Consider the following 27,808-nt stretch of genomic DNA (forward strand, 5'->3'; position numbering starts at 1 on the left):
TCCCCACTCTACAGGTCAATAAGAGGATCTTTGATGTTCTATAGGACTACTTGGTAGAAAAGACAGTAGTCTTCATGCTGCTGTGGTAATTCCAATTTTTGGGAATACGTTCAATAATCTGTACAAAAGAAAAGATGCAAACAATTCTTAGTGAAAGTAGAAGCTATAGTTCTTCAAACTTTCTAAGGCTGCTCTGGTGGGGCCAGGTAGAAAATACAGGGTTGTCAGTAGATGATCAAGAGTGAGTGACCTCTAACGACATCAACTGTAACCTTTTAAATCTTATAGAACCCTTAAAATGAGACCTGGCAGTGCTGGGAGAAAAATATGCCCCTTCTACTTTTTATTAATGAAACTCGAGTTTTAAGAAATAATAGGTGAAATAAGATATATTCAAAATATCTTTTGAAAGCTAAACACTACATTTCAAGAAATGAAACCTATTTCAATATAGTAAACTCGTTGAGGCAAATATGATTACCACAACATTTAATTGACAACGTATGATATCTGTATCGGCCACACCACAGCAGCCTTAGAAAGTTTGACGGACTATAGTATGGTATTGAAAAGATGACCCGTTTTCAGTATGACAATGATTATCTGTTGGATAAGGGTGGCAAATGAAGTTCTTAAAGATTACTATCCCTCATGAATACTTATTATGTGTCAGTAAAAAGCAGGTTTGTTTTTTAAATGGACACAATAATTATCTCAACCTTTAATGTTTCTTAGTTGCATGTCTGTTGCTTCAGACTTCCAACTAAGAAACATTAAGGTTGATATTGCACACCTTTTTTTTCCTCAATTGGAAATAAAATTTTAGTTAACAGATGAATCTAAGACATGAGGGCCCTTAACAGATGGGACAAAAGGCTTTCCCTGTTTACATACTGTATGTTTTGTCTCAGCCAGTTACCTTCTATCCTTTGAGTTCTCAGTTTCTATCAAACCAGTTATAAGGTATCAAAATATAAAAATTAAACATGAAACATTAAGATATAGTATAATGTACACTCATCTTTTTATGTTATTAGTCAATATGTATAACTTTTAGTTCAAATCAAAATTTGCATATATCATTACAATTGTTCTCAAGTCATTCATATTTTTACATAAACATTTTGTCTTGATTGAGTGAGATATTTATATGAATATTTTAAAGTGTGAATTGGATTTGTAGATTTAATGGTTCTTTAATTATTGATAATCACACAATTGATGACCTAAAATAGCTTAGATTTGCTTAAAATTCCTCATATGCAAACATGTCAAGATAAAAACCATAACATTAGCTAATTTTGGCCACTCCTGCAGTATAGTGCAAAGTTTACTTTAGCTATATATTGTATATATAAAAAATGGTGTAAAGTCTTACAAAGATTGTGATTTGTATACTGTTAAAGAGAACTTTTGAAATGTTTGAAATTAGGGCAGATAACTATTTCATGTAAAATTTCTTTTGACATAAGTTTGGGCCTCTGATTTCATACCTTCAGTTTGATTGATTACTGTATCAGTTATCTGGCATCCTGACATCTATGGCCATTGACGCCAATTATAGCTTCAAAGGAGACTTTGTTTCCTCAGAATGTAAGTTAGATTACAATAGTGAATTTAGATTAGAATTAGTGAGTAATAAGAAGATGGCGCATATCTCTTTATAAATGGGAAGCAATGAGGAAATTTAGTTTGAATGAATATTTATGTAAATATTTTGATGGTATAGACAGGTAGTTTCATTGCCTTTGTAATTAACATGTCACAGAAAATTTTTATAAAAGGATATTTAAGGTGATTGATTTTCTTGAGCAGTAAGCAAGAAATATCTATACAACTAACCTATAGAGAGCTTTCAGAATGAAAGGACATAGAGATAAGGGAAAACATAAGCAGCAGGAGAGTTCAAAAGACTGTCGACAGGTTCTGTATTATTGTGTTGCATTTCTTGGTTTTAATGAGTGTAATATGGGATAGGATTACTTTGTTTGGCAATAGCGATGATTATTGATTTTGGTGAAGAGGGTACAGTGTTTCTTTTAAAGGTAAAGTGTATCCTTAGTCTAGGAAGTGAGGGACAAATGTACAACAGGTAATGTTTTCCCTTGAAATTCAAAATTTAAAAAGATTGTGTTTTTTAAGAAAGCAGGTTGAGTAGAAGTTGAGACAGAACCATTGTAATATTGTAGGAAGGTAAACTATTGAACTAATGATGATATTCTTAAGGTGCAGGAAAGAGAAATAAAATATTTGAGGTTTCAAAATCTAAGCTTTGTTATTGTTAGGCTTTTATTATTTGATAACTTTCCTAGATGTGTCAGAGGAGGAACTTTGAAACTAATTGTTTGAGTATTTCAGGGTTCAACATATTCCCAGACTTATGTCAAAATGAAATTCATATTATAATCTATAATATGCTTTTGTATCGAGTCTAAAGTTGAAGTTCTCTTCCAGCTGTAGTTTGTAGGATTTTGGAAAGGAATAAAGGCCCAGTGCCATCACCTCAGGGGGCTGACCGTACGGAACTGTGCTTGTCCTATTAGAGTCATCCCTGCCGCCCAGCTGCCAGAGACCCTATAGAGTTCTAGCTCTCCTGTGTAACTCCCGAGAAAGTTATGGTGCCTGTCATTTCTCTGGATGTGAATATCAGTATGATATTTGACAACTCTTTGGTTACTGGTAGCATTTTGTCACCTGAATATCTTTTAATTGGTTAATATTGACTGAAATAGGTATCTCAAATCTGCTTGATAATAATCTAGAGATAGTTGTATCTTGAGACTGTGCTGTAGAGATTTATTTTTCTTATTGATAGATATTTTTGTATAGCTGAATTTGAAAATATTTGTGTTTCAACTGTCAAAAAACCAGAGATGATCTTGGATCACTTGAGAAAAGTGTTCTGCTTAACTAATAACGGGCAACGTTGCCATTTTAAATTAGGACTCAAGAGGGAACAAATGGTAGATTTTTAAACTGTTGGTGGTATAAAACCACCTTTAGTAATGCTATTTCATAAATCTGTTTTGAGAACTTGCCACTCCATACTGACAGCATGATTAACATGAATACTATGTGTACAGAAAGCAAATTAATCAGCAATAGATCTTTCCCACTCTTGAAAATAACAGTTGGATGAACTAAATGCGGTCTGTTGTTAAAATGCAAATTTACTGATCTGTATTTGGATTTCAAATATGATTTTCATTGTCTGAATTGTATTCCAGTATTTATGATAAAATGTATTGATTACTAGAAAAAAATATTCCTTTTATCTAAGAGATGTCTCTATTAATTTACTATGAGGATGAACACTTTTATTGTATGTCTAACTAGACATAGAGTTTAGGAATGCTGCATTATATTATGTGACAATGTATTAATTGCTTGAATTATACATTTATCCATTGCATCTGAAGAAACACTGTAAAGCACAAAAATGTGAATGTAAATAATTGTAGAGCCTTTTTAGTTTATGATTGTATAATGTCCCGTGAATTACTTGGAAGAGTTTTAAATACATCTTTATTATATGTAGGCTTTTAAAAACTTACTAGAAAGAAGTCATTATCATACATATCTAAGTTTTATTTATGTGTTATGTTTTATTATGTGTGATTCACTGAAGAAAAGGGTTACCAGCAAAATTATTGCATCATTTCACCCAGCATTGATGCAATTACCTTTCATTTTATTAAATTACCTGCACATATATTGTTATTCCCTGTAAATATGTAGCAATGGCCATAGTTATTATAAAAGTAGATCCAAGTTTCTATTCGCTGTTGAGAGAAGAATAAGTTTGTTTCTTTTCCAGAAAGTGGTCTGGAAATTAATACCACAAAGAGTTGCTAAATGATTCATTGAAGATTAGCTTCATATTGTTGTTGTTGTGCAGAGAAGTCTCTCTGTGAATTGGAAGTTATTGTTGTCTCTGTTGTGTTTGGAGGGTCTTTTCAAAAGTCAAGCTCTCCAACTTGAAAATGTTCAATAGAATGTCTAGAAGTTTTGATCTTAGCCAAGTGTTGTGGTCTCAGATTGTCATTTGGAGGAACATCATTTAATTTCAATGTTGAATTGTTTTGTGCAGTTGATTGTAATTGCCATTGTCAAATTGGAAGTTAGTTTAGATACAGCTTTCTTTGGAGTTTTGACTTGTAATACAGGCATTGTTATGTCAAGTTCACTGAAGTTGACAAACTTACTGGTTAAAGTTTGATACTTTAGGAGATGGATTGTTGCTTGGTTCTGTTAATATATGAAAAGTACTATGGAATTCTCCAAGTACTTCTAGGATTTATGCTAAGATCGTAGAATAACTTGAACACGGCTTAGGGGAGGATTTGTTCAGGAATTGAAAATGGAATAAGATGAAGTTAGTGAACCAAAGTTAAACAGTATGGGGAGGCCAAGTCATATAACCTTTTCTAATTTAAAGAATATATTTGCAATATTCATCTGCCCATATTAATTTAGGATACTTAATCTGACTTCCAAATGAATCAGGAATATGAATCAAATGTGTTGAACTAGTGACACGGACTGGCTAAGAGAAGTCAGCCTTAGAAGTAGATATTGAAGTATCTTGACAGATCAGTAAGAATGTCCAGAAAATTGTGGAAAGGGTTGTAGATAAAGACAGGAAGATATAAATTCAGGAAGGAAGTTCACAAGACTACAGAGTGAAGAGATAGAAGTACAAAGTTATTGAGGGAAAATTGGAAAAAAGGTTTATGATGACCAAGGCAATCCCCTTTGACAGCTAACCACTGGACAGTCGATGAAGTTTAAGAAAATGGTATTTCTTCCATTTTAGATTAGCCATAGGCAACTACATACAATACTGTATGTAAGAAGCTATATGATGTAATAGAGAAGGATACTCAAGTATGTAGACTGGTTTAGATCTAGCTTTCAAAGACTTATCAAGAATCGAGATAGTTTTTATTTTGAATTGAAGTCGTAAGCTTTTAAAGCAGTCTTTCTGGTCCTTATCTTCATAAGATATGTTACATAACTTTCAACAATTGATTCACATTTGTGGTAGCCAATTAATAAATACACCCCTGCTTGGATATCTCATGGACTGGAGTTCGAGACCCACTTAAGCTCAGTAGATTCTAGTAGTGTCTGTAACATCGCACCCTTGTGAGCACGGGGTGTGGGTTATGAGGTGGACTTCTGTGGTCCTAGCTTGGTGGATAGGGTGCTTGGCCGCTGATCATACGTATATACAGTATGCTCATTGTCATGCCACATCAATGTCACTGTCCCTTACCTCTGCTATTCATGAGCAACCTCAAAGATCACCTATACTGTACTTTTATACTGTTTTCCTAAATCAACTCACAGTTTAAAGGGATTTATTTTGTCTTTCATTCTAAAACTCATGGTAGATTAATACAGTACTCTGAAAGATCTTCTGACCATCTTAGATGGATATACATGTTGACTGAGATTGAAATTTGGTACTCAAGCTACTATATTTCTTTTTCTTTCCTTCTCATTCAATAGATGTGTTTTTTGCTTGCATCCCTAAATCCATCTTGAATTTCTTTTCCTATTGTTTGAAAGATTTATTTTGGAATTATTTTATTTCTGTGACAAATCTGTTTCATTCTAGTCTAAATAAATACTTTTGTCCGAGTTGTTAACTCTGTTCACAATTCCTTTCTTTCTGATGAAAAGGATTTGTGTATACTGTATAATCCTAAATACAGTTGAGCTTTCTTCTCCATGGTATAAGAGATTTGTATTGCACTCTGGATTCCTCTTTGTTCTAAAGAATTCTTTTTGTGGTTTCTGTTTGCAAGTCTTGTAGTGCTACACTACCTTATGGAAACAATCTTTATGCTCTTTGCATCATTGATTCCAATTCAAATTTCATTCCGCCGGAAATTGCTCTCTAGTTGTTATTTTTTACTTCTGCCCACATTTCCTCCAAACTACCTTATGTTGTCTCTTCCTTTATTAGGAAGATCCTCTTTCCCTGGTACAGTATAGTACTCTTGGTTTCCTTATTTCCATTGGGATGTCAGTGCTCTCTGCCCTTATCATAATCTTAACTTATCAGTCCAAATAGCCAACCATTGAAGTGTTCTTTCATTAACACTAAGTCAGAGTTGTTCAAATTATGAGATAGTGGGCATGATCGGAGGATATGATTGATGATCTGGGTATTTTCTTCACATTCGCAGGACTTATCCGTTTTAAGGCCCCATTTGACTAGATTGTCACCTGTTCTGGCCACTCCAGCCCTAGCTCTGTTGAGGGCACACCAATCACATCTCGGAAATAGTGTCCCATTATTAATTTCTTCAGTGGGGTCCTGCACTGCACTGTTAAGAGGTAGTCTAGCAAAGTCCCTCCATTGGTCCATTCTATTATTTTGTGCTGGTATTTGAGTTGGCATTTCCTCCACAGGGGGAAAGCTCTTCCTGGACTTAAGTTTGCTTAGAACTGATACGTAGGGTTTAGTGAGTGTCTTGAGTCCAAGATTGGTTTGCTCCTTTCAGTTTTTATTGTATGCCTCCTGATTTCTGGGGTGGTGAATACCAGACTGTTTATAAAGGGTGTTGGTGGGAGTGAGATGTAGTGTCCCTGGATGACTCTGCATGCCTCTTTGAGCATAGGATATATTTCATTAGCAAGCAGTGATCTGCTCCACACTGGTGCACAGTACTCTGCTGGTGTGTAGCACAGGGCTAAGGCAGTTGCTCTCAGTATGTGTGAGCATTGGCTCCCCACTTGGTTCCTGCTATTTTTTTTCTATCTGGGAATTGTGAGAACCAACCTTCCCTCATCTTTTGCAGATATCTGGCAAATGGCAAGAGTTCTATTCAGTGTTATCCCTAGGTATACTGGAAACTGTAGATGTTCTAGCTCTTCTCTGTTTCTGAGGTGAAATGCACCTACTGTACTTGTCTTAAGCAGGTTTGGATTCAGGTACTTATCATAATACTGCTTCATTTGTTCTGCCCTTCCTGTAGATAATTCTTTGAGAATTATGATCAGTAGTTCCTTTTGAAGATTTTTGTATGAGTAATGTTGTTTCCTGATCACCTGTATGCTGGGCCAATCTATATACTTTACAGCTGTAGATCCTAAGTGAAGAGGAGAATTCAAGTGTCAATTCATTTGGTCAGCCCATTACCATCGCTTTTGTTATAGAACATTCGTGTTCACTTTGGCTCTAAACTTTTTGTTTCTTAGTTAAAAAGGTTGTTTTTATCTAAGTTCTTGTAACTATTACTTATAGAGGAACTTCAAGGTTTTTCCCCAGCTGTCCTGGGGTACTAAATGTCCTCCCAGGCCCCATTGCAGGGCTACATAGCCCAAATTGATAAATCCATTCTTTTCATCATTTCTTGTTAAATAAAACCTTTATATGTTATTCAACAGCCTTCCGCCTGAATTATTAAAATTATGCAAGTGTAGTATTTTATTTTCAAGTGGTTCATTCAGTTTTAGTAATGTAATCATTTTGATCCTTTTTAATCTTGATTTGTTTGTGAAGTCTACATTAGCTTACAAGAGGCATTTGAACTTTTATGAACTTGAAGCCCTAAGAAAGAAACCATGGTTGTTGATCTCTCTTTCTTTTTCATTTAGTTCCAGTTTTACAAGGGGCTTTTTATGGTCTGTTTCCTATATATAAGGGAAGCATTCAGTGCACAAACTTGTAACTCCTGCAAGTTGATCTTGCTACTGCTTTATTGTGCTTGTGTACAGATCTTTGAATTGTTAGCATCACTTTTCCATTGCAGCTTTGACTCTACCCTTCCATTTTTCTTGTTAGAGCATTAATTTCTGTCTCGTTTGTGGGTAAGTAGGCACTGCTTCTTATGCTATATGAAAATTCAATCTCATGTGGTTTTTTCTTAATGTCAATCACTGCACCACTGGCAGATATCCTTTCATCTGTTTATTCATGCAGTAATGAATAAAACAAAAAATGTACATGTCTGGAAGTCAGTCTGACAGTCTTTACAAATTTGTTTTTTTTGTTGGTGGATCTTTGCCAAACCTGTTTTCACCTTGTACACCATTACTGGTGATAAATTCTCATCAAGTTATAATGTGTGATTGAATGTTTTAAGCATCTTTACTAAAGCAAATGTTGTAGCTGACTCTTGCCATGTGGTGCTTTCTTTTTCTGTTATGTGGTAAGGCAGACTCTGCTTTTAATATACAACAATGAGGGCTGACTTTGACATTGATACCTAAACAAATGCTTTTACTCTTCCATCAGTCATGGTGCTGATTATCTATGCCCCGAATATTTCGTTTATTACATCTTTCCTGGTTTGGCTTCTGAGACAACTTGAACTGTTCCATTTGAATCAGTTACAGATTGTTGTAGCTTTCTTTTGTGTTGATAAAGCACCTCTCTGTTTCTGGGGAACTCTTGTTATGCTAGTTTGTGGATTAAGAGATATGTTCTGAAGCTTTCAGTTTCTTGTAAAGGACAAAAGAAACTAATATTGCTACAGCAATGTCCAAATTAAACTGATCTATCTTTTTTGTGCCTCATTTTCTGATGATCTATTTTGTGATGCTATTTTACATTTACAAGAAAATTTTCAGTGTTTTTCTGGAAATTTGATATACAGTACTGTAGTTATTTCCTGTGAAAAGTCATTTTCATGGTCATCAAAGTTTGTAGTGGGTGAGACTGGAGAAGTGCACCAGTCATACTTTGCAGTCCAATTTTTCCTTGCTGGTGCTTTGTAGATTGTATGCCTGAGGTTTTTTGGAAGCTGTAATACTTCAAGTCATCATCATAGCTTGTTGAACCCATAGGAGGGCATTGCCGTTTGCCTCTCTGAGGACTTAATCTAAGCAGTGAGTGCCGAGTGGACACCCTCATAGGATGTATTCCATTATTTGTGTTGTCCAACATGGGCATTTAGGTTTGGTGGCTAATCCCAATTAGTGGCAGTTATCTCAAGTTTTTCCCAATTTTACCTTTGCTCTGTTTAATGTTACCCTGTCCTTCCTGATTAGGGTTGTTCCTTTGGGCAAGTTATTAGATAGACTCCTCATGTTATTGAGATATATAAGATCATGTAATTTTTAAAGGAGTTAATTATGAATATCTTCATAGGTTCCTTTTATTGTTTCTATCAAAGTTGCTTGTATGCTTGTTGCATTATTAGTCTTGTACCTTTTCTAGTACAAGATACTTCCATCTTTATTTTGAAGAAGCCCCATAGTTTTCTTCATTCATTTTGATGTGTAAATAGTCGCTTTCTTTTATCCAGCAGCAGTCTTTGCTGTGCAGCATGCATGTTACTTATAACTGCATTTTTTGGATTAACACACAACACTGCATATCTGATAGCTTTTGTTGTGTGTGTTTGTCTTCTAATTGTGAATAAATCCTGCTACTCCTATGAAGAAGATAGCCTTGAATTATACGATGTTCTTTTTGTTATCGATGTATCTCTAGAGTTTGTGGGTTGTATTTATGGGTCTTTGATATGTACCATCCTGTATTAGAGCCCAGTTACTGTTAATTCAGTTCCTCAAGTGATACAGTGTGGTTAAGCTTTTAATCCTTTTCATACCACACACTGTATCTTTTAGCTGCTACTGCCATTTTGTTCATTCATCTTTTATGTGATGAAGCAAAGTCTTCATTTAACCCATTTTAGTAAGGGTTAACTTTGGTACTAATTGGACAAGTGAGGGCATAGTTGTCCCTTCTTTTGCAATCGTGTAAGTGTGGGAATTCAGTTTATATACTCTGGAGTCAGTTATGATGTTTATTGTATTGGTTATGATATTTATTGATCTTGCCTTCTAAAATGGTTTCTGAGATAATAGAAATAGCTCATTTGCATATTTCTATATCTCCCTGTTCTTTGATTAAGGATTTCTTAATGGCTCTGTTTTTTTGTCAATAGGTTTGTTTGTTGGCGTAAATTATAATTAATCATTTGGGAAAACCATTGCCATAACCCCAAAAAATTAAGAGGGCAGTTAGATCTGAAAAGGACAGCTGCCATACTTGCATGGGACACTTAATGAGTATTGTATTGCAATGGTTGCTTGGAGTGTTTTGGCAGTAGGCTCTCATTCCCTTTGGTAAGTGGATACAGGCCTGTTCTTATGATTGATGATTTTTTGTCCTTTTTCGCTTCATTGGCATTATGTTGACTTTTATCTTGATGCATTTAGTTGCTGTTTGAGGAAGGATTTGTTACATTTTAACTTAAAACTTCCTGTGAAAGGTAGGCTTTTAAGAACATCACCTTCTTATTGCAATATTGACACTGGCAAAATATTCCATGTGTTTGTTGAAAATATTTCTTTGTATGGAAATATTTGTTGAATAATCTCAATACTTTACAGCATGACTTTTCTTAACCCTTGATTTGTACTTGAATCAGTTGTGAATTTTTTTTTATGCAAGTCAAGTCTGTTGGTTTGTTGGAGGAAAAAAGAAAGTGGTTGGGTTTATTCCTAATTTGCTTGCATCAATAAGATTGATTTCTGTTGGAGGAATCAAGTCTCGAGTAATCTGTGGTTATGTTGAAGAATGTCAGAATTGAATCTGTTTGTTCCAAGTGCAATGCTGTATTGCTAAATGGAATCAACAGTAAGCTAGTAAGGTTTTAAATTTGTGTACTGAGGACTCGCAGACAATGAAAATGGCCATTTGCAAAAAACACCACAATTGAAAGCGTTCTTTTTAAATACAGTACTCTGGTGCCTTTTGATTTACAGAAAACTAGTATGTGCAGGTATTTTGATTAAATGTAAAGGTTAGGTAGTTATTCTCCAAGGGAAGTGTTTGACTGCTGCCTTTGGGTAAGCTTTTCAGTGTCTTACCTTGGTTAGTATCTTACCTGTGCTAACTCATCAATGTAAGGGAATGGGACATCATCCTATCGTGCACCTTATTTGGTGTGGTGAAAATAGGCGTATCTTGGTAGTACCCTGCAATGATGCCGTCCCTTTTCTTAAGTGTTTTGCTCATTCAGTAAACATTTCATAAATAATATCTCTTGGATGTGTATGGTTTCACTGTTTTTTAAAGTTTTTATTATTCTTATATAATAAACTGTACTTGAAATGAGGACTCCTGCTGACATTGGTGACATGATACAATTAATAAACTGAAAATGTTTAAACATTAAGATGATTTCATTCACATTTTGGGTGCACAGTGTTCTTATTGATGCAATGATTTAAATAGAATTCAGGACAAAAAGAGCATAATCACATTTATCTATGCAACATTCCTTATTCTTTATGTTTAACTAAGCAGACATTTGAAGCTGTTCATTTTTAGATCTAATTAATAGAGATTGCTATGCTAGAAACTGGGAGATATTTTGGTACTAATAATCAAAACATTGGCTCATAAATACTGGGAACCATTCCTTTGACATTGAAGGTTGTATTTGAGATACATTACTACTCTGGTTAATTTCTCATTTATATAATAGAATGTGTTGTGTTTTATCCAAGTGTCATCATTTTGAAAGGATTAGGAAAGACATAAGGCTAATTCTGCTGCTCTCTAAACCAGGTGTTCTTGTCAATCACTATGTTAGTAAGGAGGCAAAAAGTCTTGAAATGGCCATGAAATGGCATTGCCAAAGATGGCCTTAGATCACAGACTTATTTAAAAGTCTTACATTTTTTTCTTCAATCAAATAGTCTCAATTTAACAAAGCAAAATTGCTCTTTTACATAGTTGAGTTGAACATGAAGTGCTTCTGTCTCCAAAATAATCTCTGGTGTTCTTGATAGTTCAACACCTTTATGAATATCAGCTAATCAGTAATTCTCTCAGAAAGAAAAGCTTAAGATATCTGTTGCACAGAATCAAGATATATTTCTCTAGATAATTTTCTAGCCATTTAAGGTACGTTTTGCCCGGTGTTATTATCACTCGACAATGATCACCAAAGAATTTTCTGGTACACTTATTATTTTTGAACGGTGCTGTTTTGCTTCGAGTGACTGCTGCTAGTCGCAGACGACCAGCAGTAGTCGTGCGTAGCAAAGTAAGCCCATTCATAACAAACAAGTGTACTAGGAAATCATTTGAGTCATTGGCGAGCAATAATCGCACCAAGCTGAACTTATCTTTAGAGATACCAATTTCAGTGAATTTTCACCAGCTGGGAGATGTCCAAGTGCAGAATGCTTCTAAGTAAGCAAACAGTTGCCAGATACCATATTGACTCCTCATTCAGAGTTAAGACACCATCATACTGGAGTTACCCTTGGATCAATAGAACTCTGTACAGGTTCCCTGGTAAGCAGGGCACTTGGGAAGACTCCTCAGTGCCAGCAAAGTCAGTTCCGTACGGCCAGCCCCCGTTTTGGGGGGGACACTGAAGTATGTAAATAAAAATTATTTTTAATTTATCTTTATTCATTTCCTTTTTTGCTATCAATGTTAAGTTTCATGGAAAAAATAAAAGTATATGTTTAAAGTTGTTTTTTATTTGTTTTCCTTTTGTGTACATGCCACTTTTACATTAGTTTTTTAAATGCATATTATTCATAATATATTGATACAAACTAATCTTCTTGATAGACTATAAACTCAATTTTCAAGGTGTTCACAATATTACAAAAATGTTTAAAAGCCCAACCAACATCAAAATCTTATACAACCATATGCTTGAGGAACATAGCTCTATTCACAAGCAGCTTCAACATCAGATCTCCAATGCAAATGAAACTTCCACATTAAAAGCTTCAAACTGCTTGCAATTTAAACACTTTTCCTCAAACATATGGTTTTACAGTTAGACTACACGAATAGTTGAATGGATCACACAAATTATTTGCATCACACATCTAAATCTTTATAACACCAATTTGTCTTCAGCTCACTTAGTCAACTGAACTTAATGCCCCAAAAACATGTTTTATTTTTTCCAACTGAATACCTCAAGTCTAGTGCACTTTCTCCCATCCATCTAAAAGTACCTGTAACATATTTTCTCACCCCCACACATTCCTTATTAATCCATTATACTGCAACCTAAAAACAAAAATAAATGACATTTACCCCCCTCACTAAATAATTTTATGAATTTCCACATGCCCTCAAAAATATTGTATCCCGCCCTACACAACACTTTAATACTGTAAATGCAATTTTCCAAGCCCTCCAAAAATAGCTTAAGTTATGAATTTCCACTTCAAACCCAATTGCTGCATTCAGTACACCAATGCACCATAATTTGGCTAATTATGAATCTCCCCACCTCAATATAATTTGCTTATTTACCCCTCCCATAATGATTTGCCTATTCACTTTCCCAATCCATAATTTTTCCAATTATTTATTTCCCCACCCCACCGTAATTTGAATATTTATTTCCCCTCTCCCACCATGCCATAATTTGCCTACTTAATTATTGCCTAATTATGCATGCCCCAAACAAACTAACTCATACTTTTCTCACACCACTGAAATTTTGCTCAAATATTTTTCCTACAAAACCAAAGAATATACCTTAATAAACCATTCCTGCCTAACCAAAACTACCTTAATTTCTTCTCATCTCCACCTAAATACAGTTGAGTGATCTAATGACAAATCGACACCAATATAAATTTCTGGACAAAAACTCCTTCCATTCTGTGATCATGACCAACAATTTCTTTGTCTTCTATTATCACTCATTGGACTTTTTTCTTTTTTTTTAAATATTAAGAAATTGCTCTCGTTTAATAAAAGTAATATTTTTACACTACGATTCCCTTTGCAACAAATAGATATAGAACAATTTAAAGGAATCCTCCCTATCCAATAAAATTATGCCCAACTTGTCCCTTTGCCCACCTCATAGCTTGCCATTTGCCTTCTTTGAGGGTTTGACTGTGAACAGATTGCTTCGGAAATAAAAAAAAAATAAAAAAAAAACCCTCAATTTGGCAACAAAAGTTTAATTACATAAAATTTGACATATAAAATGGATTTGGCATTCCAGACTTAAATTAAGAATTTAAGCCCTCAACAGAGATTGAGAAATGGTGATTGTATTGAATAAATGCCATAAGGGCTGGCTCAAGGTCTACGGAAGACATTCAGCACCAAAGCACAACTGAGAGGAAAACCCAACACGTCATAAAGTTGAGATGTTGGACAGCAAACAAGAATGAAGGTATAGAAGGTTAAAGAAGATTGAACTGAATATACAAATTCAGACATGGTCCTCTTCTGGGGCCTGTGAGAACAACCGAGGAAATATAACTGCGATTGCAAAGTAAAAGTCAAAAAAGGTTAGCCATTAATAGTTAAGTTGAGAGAGAGAGAGAGAGAGAGAGAGAGAGAGAGAGAGAGAGAGAGAGAGAGAGAGAGAGAGAGAGAGAGAGAGAGAGAGAGAGAGAGAGAGAGATGTATTCCTAATAAAATTGAAATTTAATTATTCAGAATAAATGAAAATTATGATAGGAAGAGATATGCACACAGGGATAATAAGCTGGGAGAGACTGCTAAAAAGATCAATGTTAATTCCGACTTTCAAAAGTTCAATACTTTAACAATATAAAACACCAAAAATGTCTTGAACAGTTTATCAACATAAGAAAAAATGGGAATTAGTGTCTTTTGACGACAAATATTCCTCAAAAAATTAAATCAAGCACTATTTTGAATTAGCAATGCAAGAGGACAAGAAATGAAGTTTAGAGGTACAGTAGTTTTGAAGGAAAAAAAATTATGAAAAAAACTCAGCCAAAAATTTTTAAATGTTGTATTGGAGATTTTCTGTATTTATCCTTTTCCACCTTGGAACATAACATTCCGAGCTGTGCCAGCAGGTCTTCCCAAAGATTTTTTCTTAAAAATAAAAATTTGAATGCAGAATTCTAGTAACACTGGCAGATCAAATTGTGAAATGATATTCCCAATCAAACTCTTAGATTTATAGATTTGAGTTACATAAGGCAGCACTGGGGCCGTAACGACATTTAGTACCCTAGGTGAATCAATGATAAAACCCGTTACACAAAGGTAGAAGTTAAAAGTGGGACAGCAAGATTTAAGTGAGACAAAAACAAGGTAAAATAGGATACGAAGCAAGTGCACCTAGGGGATGAAGGTATGCTGCAGATCAGTAAATAATGCTTGTAGAGCACTCGGCTTTTGGGTGATCTTTCATAGATCAAGATGCCCCAAAGGTTTTTCTTCATAGTACTGTACTGTACTGTATGTTAACCATTATTATTAATTAAATCTTAATTTTCTATTTTCATTTCGTTTAAAACTTTATTACTGTACTTTCAAATTTTTCCTCCACACAAGGCTACTGGTACCCATGGCTTTAAGCTTTCTACTTTTACACCTAGCTTTGCAGCCCTTTAATACTAATAAAAACTAAATAGATATTTGAAAAAAAAAGACCACACCCCAGAATTCATCTATTAACTTTTAGAGGAATCCATCTCTGTTAGGCCTACACTACATCCTTTGATGGGCAGAAGATTGCAAGACAACAAAGACTAGAGCAGACTTGGAACTAAAGGATACTCAGAGAAATATAGTCACCTGAACTGATCTCCAAAACAACAGGAGCAATGGATTGAATTAGATAAAATGGCACTGAAAATATCCATGGACTTACGTATGCAGATCAGAGATCTCACAGAGCTAATGTTTGGAAAGGTGATGGGAAAGGACAACACAAAAAGCATCCTCAAAATCAAGAAAATTAAAAAAAGTACGAATAAAGTATGAAAAAAGGGATTTTGACGAAGGAAAAATCTATTTCTGGGCGAGGAACCTGTCGCCCAGTGAAATGCTCCTCAAAGCACCATTTCTAAGGAATAAATAGTGCTAAATACACCAGAGAAAAAAGGAATGCAATGAACTGCACATTTGTGAGTATTAGATAATTGAGAAACCTCAATATTTCATTTGGTGCACCAGTATGGCATCCACAAAAAGTAGTCTCAAAAAATAAAAGAAAAATTCTTGACCAGCAATAAAAAGGAACACATTAATAGTGACTGAAAAACTGAACCTTATAACCAGAAATAAAAACAGAAAAAAACAATTACAAAGGAAACAAACTTGAAAGCAAAACAAGAAGACAAAACAGTGAAGGAAAGCTAATTTAATAACCAAACCCAATACTGCATAAAAAGAAATGGAGACTAATCAACAAAATTAAAACAAAAGGCAAGAGAAAAATCCTTCCTGAAGAGCAAGGGACAAGACAAAACAGTACAGTACTGAATTTTTTACATTGTAAGGTAAAAGCTTCTAGTAAAGGTACTTGTCTGCATATTTTAAGACCTGTTAATCTGGTTACATTCAGCAATTAACAACTTCCTGAAGGATTGCCCCTTGTCCTAAGATCAACTGCTATTCCACTTTCCCCAAGCTGCAAATTATCCCATTAGCCTTTGAAAAGAATGTTTGTGTAGACTGAGCACTACTAACTACTGAAAAAACTCTATCCCTCTGGCTGCATTCACTGAAACGTTGCAGTGGGAGAGGCCTCAAACTTTACAAAGGACATTACAGGGGCAGTTCCATCATTAGTTTAGATTAGCACATAAGATCAGACATGCTCTCAGTTCCAACTCCAGCATAACCCATTGAAATCAAACCTGCTATAGGAACATAAATCTGCACACACTTAAAAGACTATGAGACAGCTTTTACAGTCTAATCACATCTGTGTTCGTGAAGATAGGAGTAAGAATTTCACATGATAGCCCTATAGGCCAGTAAGAGAAAGAGGCATGGCCACCAATACTGAGAAGTTGTACACTTCAGCACTAGGAAAGAAATAAAAAAACCTCACTTCAAATCTAGACAAAAATTCCTTCAATGGGTCAGACATTAAAACAATGAAAAAAGATGGGCAAAATTTATACAGTAACCAGAGGTAAATGTCTTCTACAATCTAATCAAGAATAATAATTCCTTCTCTAGACATATCACACTGAACTTTCAACTAAATGGCCCTAAAAGGCGACAATCAATTTATCTATATCTTCAATAGAAATAGGCAGCAGGACTTTCACAAATTCTCCCGACATGGGAACCAGTCAGCTCTTTCTACTCTCGATACTACAGGTAACATACTGTACTTTATATGTCAAGTTTGAAAGATGGATGAAAACCTTCAAATAATAGTAAATACAAGAGAAAACCAAAACCATGTTAGGATGTTATGCTCAGCAATGTTCAATGCCATATTTCCAGGCACTTCAAATTAGGAATATTACAAGCTAAGCTGCAATCCCACTTGGAAAACATCTGAATTTTACAAGTCCACAGGTCCAAATATCAAAAGAAGCTATAATGCCATCACAACAGGAGCCTAGTCTTCAAGTAACCTACATATAGACAGCCTTTAGACACAGAGTCAGTCAGTCATGCAGTTCCACAGGGATTAAGAAAGAGAATATCCCATACAAAAACAAAAATTGTCTTTCGTGGCATAGTAGACCATTGATTAAAGCCAATGAAAGGAAAGAAACTTAGCTCATCATAATTAGGCTCGTAATCTGCATAGGCCTAGGCTATGGTGAAAATTTAATTGAATATAAAATTTAGCCTTAAGCCAAACACTGGGACATCAAAGGCCATTCAGCGCTATATAATGCATATCGATCATAACCGTACACTTACACCAGGCTATGGTTAGAAGGTAGATTTCAAAAGAAATCATCACAAATGTCTAACTGAAATCATCAGATAGAAAGTATTCAATCATCAAAAAGGAAGCATATCACAGGTATTTATGCGGGAAAAACAGCTGAAAGGCAGGCAGTGTACACGTGCAGACATTCCTAAAATACTTAATAATAATTAACATGCCCAACAATGATTCTGATGTTAACATCCCAGAGCCTATAAATATTCATTCTCATGCACACCAGACACAGTGAACTCCTTACTGTGGACAAGACAAGGCAATCTTCTTTGTCATAAGGAGAGACCACACATTTCTATTCCACCTAAACATTCAACCTTCAAGGAACATACAATGCAGGTTTGCATACCAAGATAGTATAGTTTGAAGTCAGCAACAATATCAATTCTATAACATTAACCAGGAGTACTATCAACCTGGAGTGAATGCAAAAGGGAGAAACTAGATTTGTTAGACAGCTTTTCCCAAACTGTAGCTGTCAAGAGTGGATCAAATGTTCCTGCAAGAAACCCTGCAATCATAGATACAAACGCTTACACGCTGAACTTTTCTACCAGGTTACAATAAGTAAATGCATAGAATTGTCAAAGTAACATAGGCTAATAATGTGTTCTCTTATTTCTATAACTTTAGGAAAATTTTACAATGCACCTAAAAAACTGTACAGTATAGCAAGTTCTGCATATGATGGAAAGCCAAAATAAAGAGACTGATAATTTAGATTCACCAACTACACTATAAAGTGTCAAAAATCCCATTATTTACAGGAATATTGGTCACCAACTGTATTTCCAAATAGATATGACTAGTTTCCATTTACGAAATGCCATGAGAAATTTCTTTCTCGTAAGTTCCCTTTAAAATGCATTTGACTGCTTTATCATTGCAGAGCTTCAATAGAAGAGGATTAGTTGACTGTGGAGGACACCAAAACAGCACGAGGAAAACATTGAATCTCACTACATCATCATCATCATCTGAAGGCAAAGAAGCCATTAAACCCCCAGGCAAAGCAGACATGAAAATAACTCAAATGAGTGCACAGTAAATGCTAAAATATGAAACCACCAAAATCAAAAGAAAAAAAAAGGATAAGATGGTTCCCAATTAACAAGGGGAGGATTATGAAGAGGTGATGGAGTGGTAGAGGCGCAGAATAGAGAAATTTCCTATAATATGCAGTTCAGCCACTAAAAATCTGATTACTGACTAGAGCAGATCACAAATTGGAACCTAATTTGAAACTTCCTATGCAATAACTTGATAAAATTGCTTGTAATACACTAACAGTGAAATACTCTGTACACAGGAAATTAAATCATAGAAGTTGTTAATCATCATAGAACTCCTACGTATCTTTGGTAAAAAAATTATCACGATGGGAAAAGTTGATGAGTTTGGGATTACACATAATGGATGGAATTGGTTTTGAACTTTCCATTTGTACTTTGCCATTATGGCCTGTCACTGAAGACGAGGAGAACATTAAGTACAGAGGTGCAACTATGGAAAACCTCCATTGCACTATAAGTCTAGAGGTTGAAGGATAAGATGGAAGAAAGGATGTGGGAGCAACAGAAGTAGAAGAACTAAAAGTGCTTTCAGATGTGTCTCAATGCATGCTATGTCGCAAAATTTGTCGCTTAAAATAAATCTTAAAATTTCCAAATATAAAATTATACATTTAACTCTAGGAAAATACTTCTCAAATATACAAAAATCATCCGATATATACCAAAACACTTAACCCATTTTACAAAGAATGAAGGGCAAAGAAATCACAAATGTATTTTATTAAAAAAAATACACCAAAATAACAATGGCAATTTTACATTAAAAATACAGTACTCTGGAACCCAAAAACAAATTTTGAAAACAACTCAACTTTTACAACAAATTAATTCAATATAGACAAATTATAAATCTGTAAATCAAAACAGATTTAAAGTATTTGAAAAGGATTGAAACATCCTGTTCATTTGTTTGTGTCTACATGTGTATGTGTGTGTTAAGAACTGTAAGTGTCATTTAGTCCAACAAGTGCACACATCAATTCTCAAAACCTTACTGGTCCCTTTCAAATTTTTTACTTGAGTTTCTATCATTACCCCACTAACTTTCCACTTTTGACCCATCATCATCTGTTATTAACTTTTCCTATGAATTATTTACATTGGAAAAGTGAAAGCTGAAAAGTATCTACATGGCTAAGAAGTGCCAAATCAATAGAGACTATAGAATAAGAAACACTCCATTCAACATTCCAAAAAAACTATTCCACTTCAAAACATTAGAATTTTCATCAATCAACAATAGAGATAAACATTAAAACACACAGATATCATCAGACTTCTTTCAATATAGATACAGTATTTGCTGAGAAATTAATTAAATTCTCTTTTTACACACCTTGTACCTTTTTCCTTCTTGCTGTCTTTTATCCATCCCAAATACTTTTGGCAAGAATATTAAGCATAACCAAATTTCCTATACTATTATTTGTTTAAAACTACTGTAACTGTTTTGTGGGGTGGTAAAAGAATAAACCCTTGGCCCTGTAAGATAACGCACCTGTATGTCATGAGTTTCAATGCAGACGACCTCAACCACAAAAGTGAAAATTCTCAGCAGTCATAATGTGGACATCTTATGTCTTCGAAAGACACACAAGGGCTCAGCACCACCAAAAATTCCAGGCATGCATTTGACAATCTTACCACCCAATCCCCGTTCATGATAATCCAATATACGTGAAGGAAAAAACCTTTATCATCATTAGTGTTGATCTATCGGATGAGGGGATGGAGATACTCCAATTAGACTAAAAACATCAACATTGTGTCTACAAACAACCACCTATACCACTTCAATGGCCTCAAAATCAGAACCTTGGAAACGGGGCATCTTTAGTGATTGGAGATTTCAATAGTCATAACATATTGGGCTACAACCAGAATAACACTGATGGAGGGGCTTTTGTAGAATGGTCTCTTAAATATCATCTTAAACATTCTCCATAATACAAAAGACAAACTATCTTTTATGAACTCAAGATAGAAGAGAGGCTATAATTCTGACCTGGCATTTGTGCCATCTTGCAACTACACAAACTTTAAAAAATCAGTCTGCGACCAAGTTCAACAGACCTATTACTAATAACATCAGACCAGTTATTATTATTATTATTATTATTACTTGCTATGCTATCATAGCTTTTGATTTTAAACCTATAACAAGATAGTTTAGATACAACTTCTGGAAAGCAAAGTGGGAATGCTTTACACCAGAGTTGGATGATAAGACAACATCGCACCAAAACACGCAACAATGACCTTTTGAAAAACCTTGTATGGACAATGTCAAGGAAATATATTCCAAGAGGAAGCAGTAATAAGTATGTATCACAGACCAGATTAAATATATTAACAATGATTATACACTGGCGTACAATTCAGACCCATTTACCTAAGACACCATCGAACTAGGAAAGCTTTAGTTGGCCTATGTAGCGAACAAGAAAAAAGGAGAGATGGCAAGAACTAATAAACAGCACAGATATGACTCAGAACAGTAAGAAAGCATGAAAAACAATCAATAAACTGAACTCTGATAAGAACACCCAAACAAGAACAGCTGCAGTAACCTAACAACTTTTACTGAATGGAAAGCTATATAACAAAGAACAAGGATATTTCAAAAGAATGATGGACAAAATGAAACTTGGCATTCAATGAAATGATGAGTTTGAACCATTCACTGTTTATCTCCAAGAAAGCATGAAACACCTTAAACCTAAAAAAGCTGCTGGGCTGGTCAACATTACATCAGAGATCATACTGCACTTTGGTAGCAGGACTACAGCACGAGCATTGGCACTTCTTAACCAATGTGCAAATACAAAACTATGAAGAAGAACCTTACTAAATATGGCAAAGATCCATTGATTCCTAAGAGCTATTGGCCAATACCTCTTCTCTGCCTCTTGTACAAACTACGAACTGATGATGATAGCCCGCATAGCTCTCACAGTTGCAGAACTGACACCAGACCAGGCTGGCTTCAGGGCAGGAAAATCCTGCTGCTCCCAGGTACTTAACCTCATTCAGTATATTGAGGATGGCTTTGAGCTCGGGAAAATCACAAGGGTAATATTTGTCGACCTAATAGCAGCCTGTGACACTGAACCACAGGCTACTTTTTTTTAAACTTGTCAAACTTATCCGCAACTCAAGCATTGTGCATATCATCCTGTCACTACTGAATAACTTTTTCTTTGTTGAAATGGAAGGTGAGAAAAGCAGATGGTTGTGGTGGCCGATGTGGTGACGTCCCTGACTAGTGAACACCAGACTGGGGTGAGAATCCCGCTCTGACTTAGTTTCTTTGGTCGCTGCAACCTCACCATCCTTGTAAGCTAAGGATGGGGGGTTTGGAGTTGAATTGAATTGAATTGAATATAGGATTTAGGCATTAAGCCAAGCACTGGGGCATCAAAGGCCATTCAGCGCAATGGGGGGTTTGGGGGAGCCTATAGAGCTATCTACCGAGTCATCTGCAGCCATTACCAGGCCCTTCTTGGTTCTAGGTTTGGGCACTGATCATATGTATATATGGTCAGTCAGTAGGGCATTGTCCTACTTGATAGGGCAATGTCACTGTCCTTTGCCTCAACCATTCATGAGCGGCCTTTAAACCTTTAAAGCCTTTAAAAACAGAAAAAATGGCTTCCAACAGGGGTCTGTGTTGGCCCCCATGCTTTTTAACATCTACACAAATGATCAACCACAGATTAAAGATATCCATAGATTTATATATGCAGATGATCTTTGCTTAGCCATCTAGTCAGATTCAGTTACTACCACAGAGCAAATTATCAAATGCTTTGAAAGTGTCTAATGAATTCCACAAGTAAAGCATTCTAAATGCCAACCCAGACAAAACATAGGTACAGTACGAGCTTTCCATCTTGAAAAGTACCACGCAAAAAGTGAGTTGAAGCTCTCATGGAAAGATAAAAAACTGAGGAATGATAGCTCAAACTGGCATCGCTCAAAAGGCATCAATCAAAATGACAATTTTGACTGCTCAAATTGACATAGCTCAAACAACTGGGCATACTATTTACAGTGTTGCTCATAATTTAACTTACTCTCTTCAGTGATATTCCTGGTATAATCAACACAGATTCATCTCAAGCTGTCTTTTTAGGCATTACATTAGACAGAACACTAACTTTCATGAAGCATGTAAAGTAAAGTAGTTAGGCACCAAAAATAACCTCCTTAACAAACTTGCCATTTAAAATTGGGGAACAAATCCTCCAACCCTTAGACCAACAGCTCGGGCACTCTACTTCACTACCAAATACTGCTCACCAGTCTGGGAAAGGTCATGTCACTCCATTAAATTTGACACTGAACTCCATCAAGCATGTCGCAAAATTACTGGTGCCTCCTACCAGTATTCTATAGATTAGCAGGCATGGCACCACCAAACATCTGCCAAACAACCCATTCAAAGACCCAAAACTTTAGACAAGAATAATGAAAGGCACTCGCTCCATGATCACAGGGTGGTTAGACAAATCTTGAAATCCTGCAAGAGCTTCATAATCACCACTAGCCCTGCAACTTGGAATGCTGTAGGGAAATAGACCACTGCCATCCGTTGCATATGTCTCTCTCTTCCCCATGGAACAAACCTCTGTAGGAAGGACTGGGTTACTCTTAATTGAACATGAGCTTAAAGTTGGAAGGACTAGAGACAATTGTCATATGCGGGGTCTCGCCCTCTCTGTCGAGTGCCTATGTGGGCATCCCATCGAAACAATGAACCACACACTTCATGGGTATGAACATGTCCCAAACATGTACAGATTTGGACCTCTATGAATGCAATCAGGCTGCTATGCAGTGGATACAATGTTGGCATGATAAGATATAATGATGACCTTGTCCATTCTTGCTGCCTTTCACCCATCCTAGATACTATAACCAAGAATATTAAAAGTAACCAAAACCTACTATACTATTTCTGATTCACCATTATCATATACTAACCAGTGGTTGATTGATGCATTATATTAGTAGTATGGCCACTGGGAAGACACTTCATCCTATACACCAACACATTACATGATTAGATATTCAACACCAAACATGTGTTATCTCATAACTTGTGACAATTTGTTCCCCACATCAACTTTTCGATATAAATCCATCCTCCTTTGAGTTTTCTCATATCTCTTGGGATGAAACACCTTTACTACATTCCCGATACAGTACTTCCTTATTCATCCTTAATTTTTTACCATTTTTTCTTCTTCCCTAAATTTTCCTATTCTTCTACACAAACTTTACCTTCTCTTCTCAAAAGCATCATAACAAAATTTTCCGTTCTCTCCACTTGTTTCACTAAAATCCAATACCTAAAATAATTTATTTCACAGATTGCCCACAAAGTATGCCCAGATACTGGGGCTAAGTAGCCGAAATACAGTAGTGAAATTCTACCTAGTGAAATTCTACAAACACATTACTATGCCATCAGCCTTAAGACAAGATAGTCAATGTAGCAGTTTGGTTACATCATCAGCTACTATAACATCAACCCTAAAGAACTTTTACCACAACCACCACACATAATTCACCACTGACTAAAAACTATGAAAAATGCTCGAAAATCTTCTATCCTATTAACTACAATTCCATTGAATTTCTAGCATTTACACTTCTCACTCTTGAGTCATGTGTGTGAATATTTATGAGATTAATGCATGTATTTATAAATGAATATTCAAAATGTGTTAAGTGAAGAGTTGAGAAATGAAGAGTTGTGTGAGTTGCTATAATGAAGACGATTTGGTGATTACCGCTGAAAATGAGGAAGATTTACAGAGAAGGGTTGTTGACTGGCAAGAGACCTTGAAGAGGTGTGGCTTGAGAGTAAATGTGAGTATGATGGAAGCTATGGTTAACAGAAAGGAAGGTAAGAACAGGATAGCCATGCACGAAAAATAAAGGTTCAGTTATAAAACAGGTGGAACAATTTAAATACCAGGCATCTACTATAAGTCATGAGGGAGGATGTAAGGCTGAAGTTGAGAATAGGATAAAAGCAGCCTGGAGAAAGTGGAGGGAGGTAGCAGGAGTGGTATGCGATAAGAAAATGCCAATCAAGATCTAATAGCACAGTAACATGACCAGTGTTAATATATGAATAAGAAATGTCGGCTCTAAATTGGAGAGGATGCAAAGCTAGCGAGAACAGAGATGAGAATGCTGAGGTGGATTATGGGAATATCACTACTTGGAAGATTGGAACTTTATGAAATGAGAAGAATGTCTAGCGTAGTAAAGATTACAGAGGTGATAAGAGTGTCATGACCGAGATGGTGTGGGCACATATTAAGATAAGGTGGGGAGGGAGTGAGGAGAGCTTGGGAGGGAGTGAGGAGAGCTTGGGAGGGAGTGAGGAGAGCTTAGGCAGGAGTAAGGAGAGCTTAGGCAGGAGTGAGGAGAGTTTGGGAGGAACCTGTTAGGGGGATAAGATCAAGGAGGCAGAAAATTAGATGGCGAGATAAGGTAAAGGACGATATGGAGAGAAGATGCAAAAGAAGAAATGAATATTCACTAAAGTATTCGTACACACTTGTGACAGCAAATTTTATTCTGCATATGTTAATCTCCAACAGTGCATTTACTTGTGTTTATGTTTAATGTTTGTGCTTATGTCTCTGTGTATTCTTATAAGAGTACAGTATGTGCATGATTGTATATGCATGTAGGTACATGGCTGTCTTGTAGCCATTATTTTGTTTGTCTCTCCAAGTCTTTAGCATCTATGTATGTACAATACATGTGCAGGAGAGAGTAATACTAACATACACAGTAAATCACATGTGAAAATGCATAAAACTACAAATACTTATTGAGTTATGGCTTTATAAAAGCAAATATTATTCTGTGAACAATAAAGTCAACAGATAATTCATTTACCAAGACATTCTCTAAGTAATCTTAATTCTTATGAAATTAGAGTAACAGTTTAAAAAACATAAGATATCACATTGACATTTTAAAGGAAAAACTTTGTAAATTTCATATCAGTGATGCTCTTCTTAATGTTTTTCTTAAACTGAGTATTCATACTTTTCTTAAATAATGATGATATTTCTATGAAAAACATCTCAAAATGTTAAACTACTATTTGCTACAACACAAGTTAATAAACAGGACTGTCTTTGCATTTGTTCTTTCCTAATGGGATGCGATAGTGTTAATCTGATATTTTCATTTGTGAACAGTACAGTAATCAACTGAAAGATAGAAAAATTTAACTTGAAAATTTAAGCCCTGTTAAGCAAACCACCTTTACAGTATTGAAGTTGTCCAATTCTAGAAACTATCAATAGAATGAGATTCTTAGAATACATAACGCACTATGTCAAGAATTGAATATTTCTGAAAAGATCCCTTCCCAATGATCCTCTTCACAGCTGAGTTTACTACATGTACTTCATTTCCTGGATCTTCTTGACAAAACTGATTTGCCAATACACTTGTTGAAGGCCGTTCAGCAGGGGCAGTTTCCCTTAAGGTTGGATCTGTAACAATGAAACTATATTTAAAATTAACCACTATTTTGTTCCATCAACTTACAATCTTTTTATGCAAATTTATCTTAATTTTTGACACCATGTGGCATTTTTTCCCTGCCATTTCCCAGCAAAGATTTATATGATAAGATTACTAGGCCATGTCCCATGTGTGTTCAATGGGCTTATGTACTAACATTGTCTCTTTAATTTCATTGCCTTTATACATTTAAAAATTAGGGATCAAGTCAAGTGAAACATATTGGAAGACCATCAATTTGTAAAGCAAATTTCCATAATGACTGACCATATAGATGTAATGAAACAGAATTAGCAAACATTGGAGGTTTAATCTTAAAAGCAAAACCTATGAAATATTAAGCATTTTGACACTACTACAAGTTATGAGATCATCTAAGGACTGGCCAGTAAGCTTGTCAGACTCCTTTACTAGGTTGATTATTTTCTTTAATATAACAAATTATTTGCCATATTACTCATACATTTAAACCTTTCCTTACACTTCTGAAAACACTATGCATACTACAATTCTCACTCACAATTAAGGGGATATCTTTTAGTAATTTTACAGTTGCTATTAGCCTAAATGGGAAGGGTAAAAAACACTAATGCCTGTATTAGGCTATGATCAACCAGAACCTTTCCTAATACTGTACAATACAGTTAGTCCTCTCCATAAGAGCGTGATGAGTTCCAAATGAAGGTTCTAAGCTTTAAAGTTCATAATGACAACACAATTTGGCATCCAGCTCATAACACCCATAACCCTATCTTTAGTCCTCAGTCAACTTATCATGCTAATACAATACTAGTAAGCCAGCCAACATCTGTATCAAGAACTCTTACAGCTATTTCTACGTGATTAAATGCTTATGAAAATGTTATGAATTTATATTTACTTTATTCCCTTATTCAAAATATTTGCATTTATTGCACGCACAATGTCATCTCTGAGATTTGTTAAGGTGGAAGTTCCTCTATAGGGGACATACTGTACTACCTAAACACGACATTTATTGCCAATGAAGCAATTTACTTTTATGTGAACTTACTAAATCATAAAACAAATTGCCAAGTTTACTTTTATTTCAGTACTTTCAACCACACACTGGTCCTGCAGAGAGTAATGATTTTATAACTGTATTCTAATCTGTTAAAAATGACAAATTTGGAAACAATGTATTTCTCTAATACAAACCTGTAGTTGTTTACATGGGATATATCTTTCAGCGAAGCTGGAAGGAAGCCAATAGACTGAAAAAAAGTGTGAGGTGGCAACCCTACCTTCCCACTATTGTGGATAGGTAGGGGGTGGCTTGGGGGTACCCTAGCCACCTATCTCTACTCACGGCTCACAGAGCTGCCTCACTTTCGATTGGAGTGTAGATAGTTTACAATCCTAACAGCACTGTGAACCTTTCTGATCTCTTAATCTGATAAATCCTTCTCAAGATCCTTCTTCAGGAAGATTAGCAAATAAAGCAGTCAATGCAAACATTCAATAAACAAAATTGGAATAACAATTGCATATTGCACTTCATTT

The 27,808-nt window shown here is 35.3% G+C and overlaps 1 long non-coding RNA gene across 1 annotated transcript in view; it reads right to left on the reverse strand.

Moving 5' to 3' along the window:
* Positions 1–15,237: 15,237 nt before the first annotated feature.
* Positions 15,238–27,808, reverse strand: part of LOC137658601 (uncharacterized) — a 39,198-nt gene continuing 26,627 nt past the window's right edge. The window contains exon 2 of the long non-coding RNA XR_011047384.1: positions 15,238–26,253. This is a non-coding gene — a long non-coding RNA (uncharacterized lncRNA). The remainder of the gene's footprint in view (positions 26,254–27,808) is intronic.

Source organism: Palaemon carinicauda, chromosome 19, assembly GCF_036898095.1.
Source record: "Palaemon carinicauda isolate YSFRI2023 chromosome 19, ASM3689809v2, whole genome shotgun sequence".
Classification (NCBI taxonomy): Eukaryota; Metazoa; Arthropoda; class Malacostraca; order Decapoda; family Palaemonidae; genus Palaemon; species Palaemon carinicauda.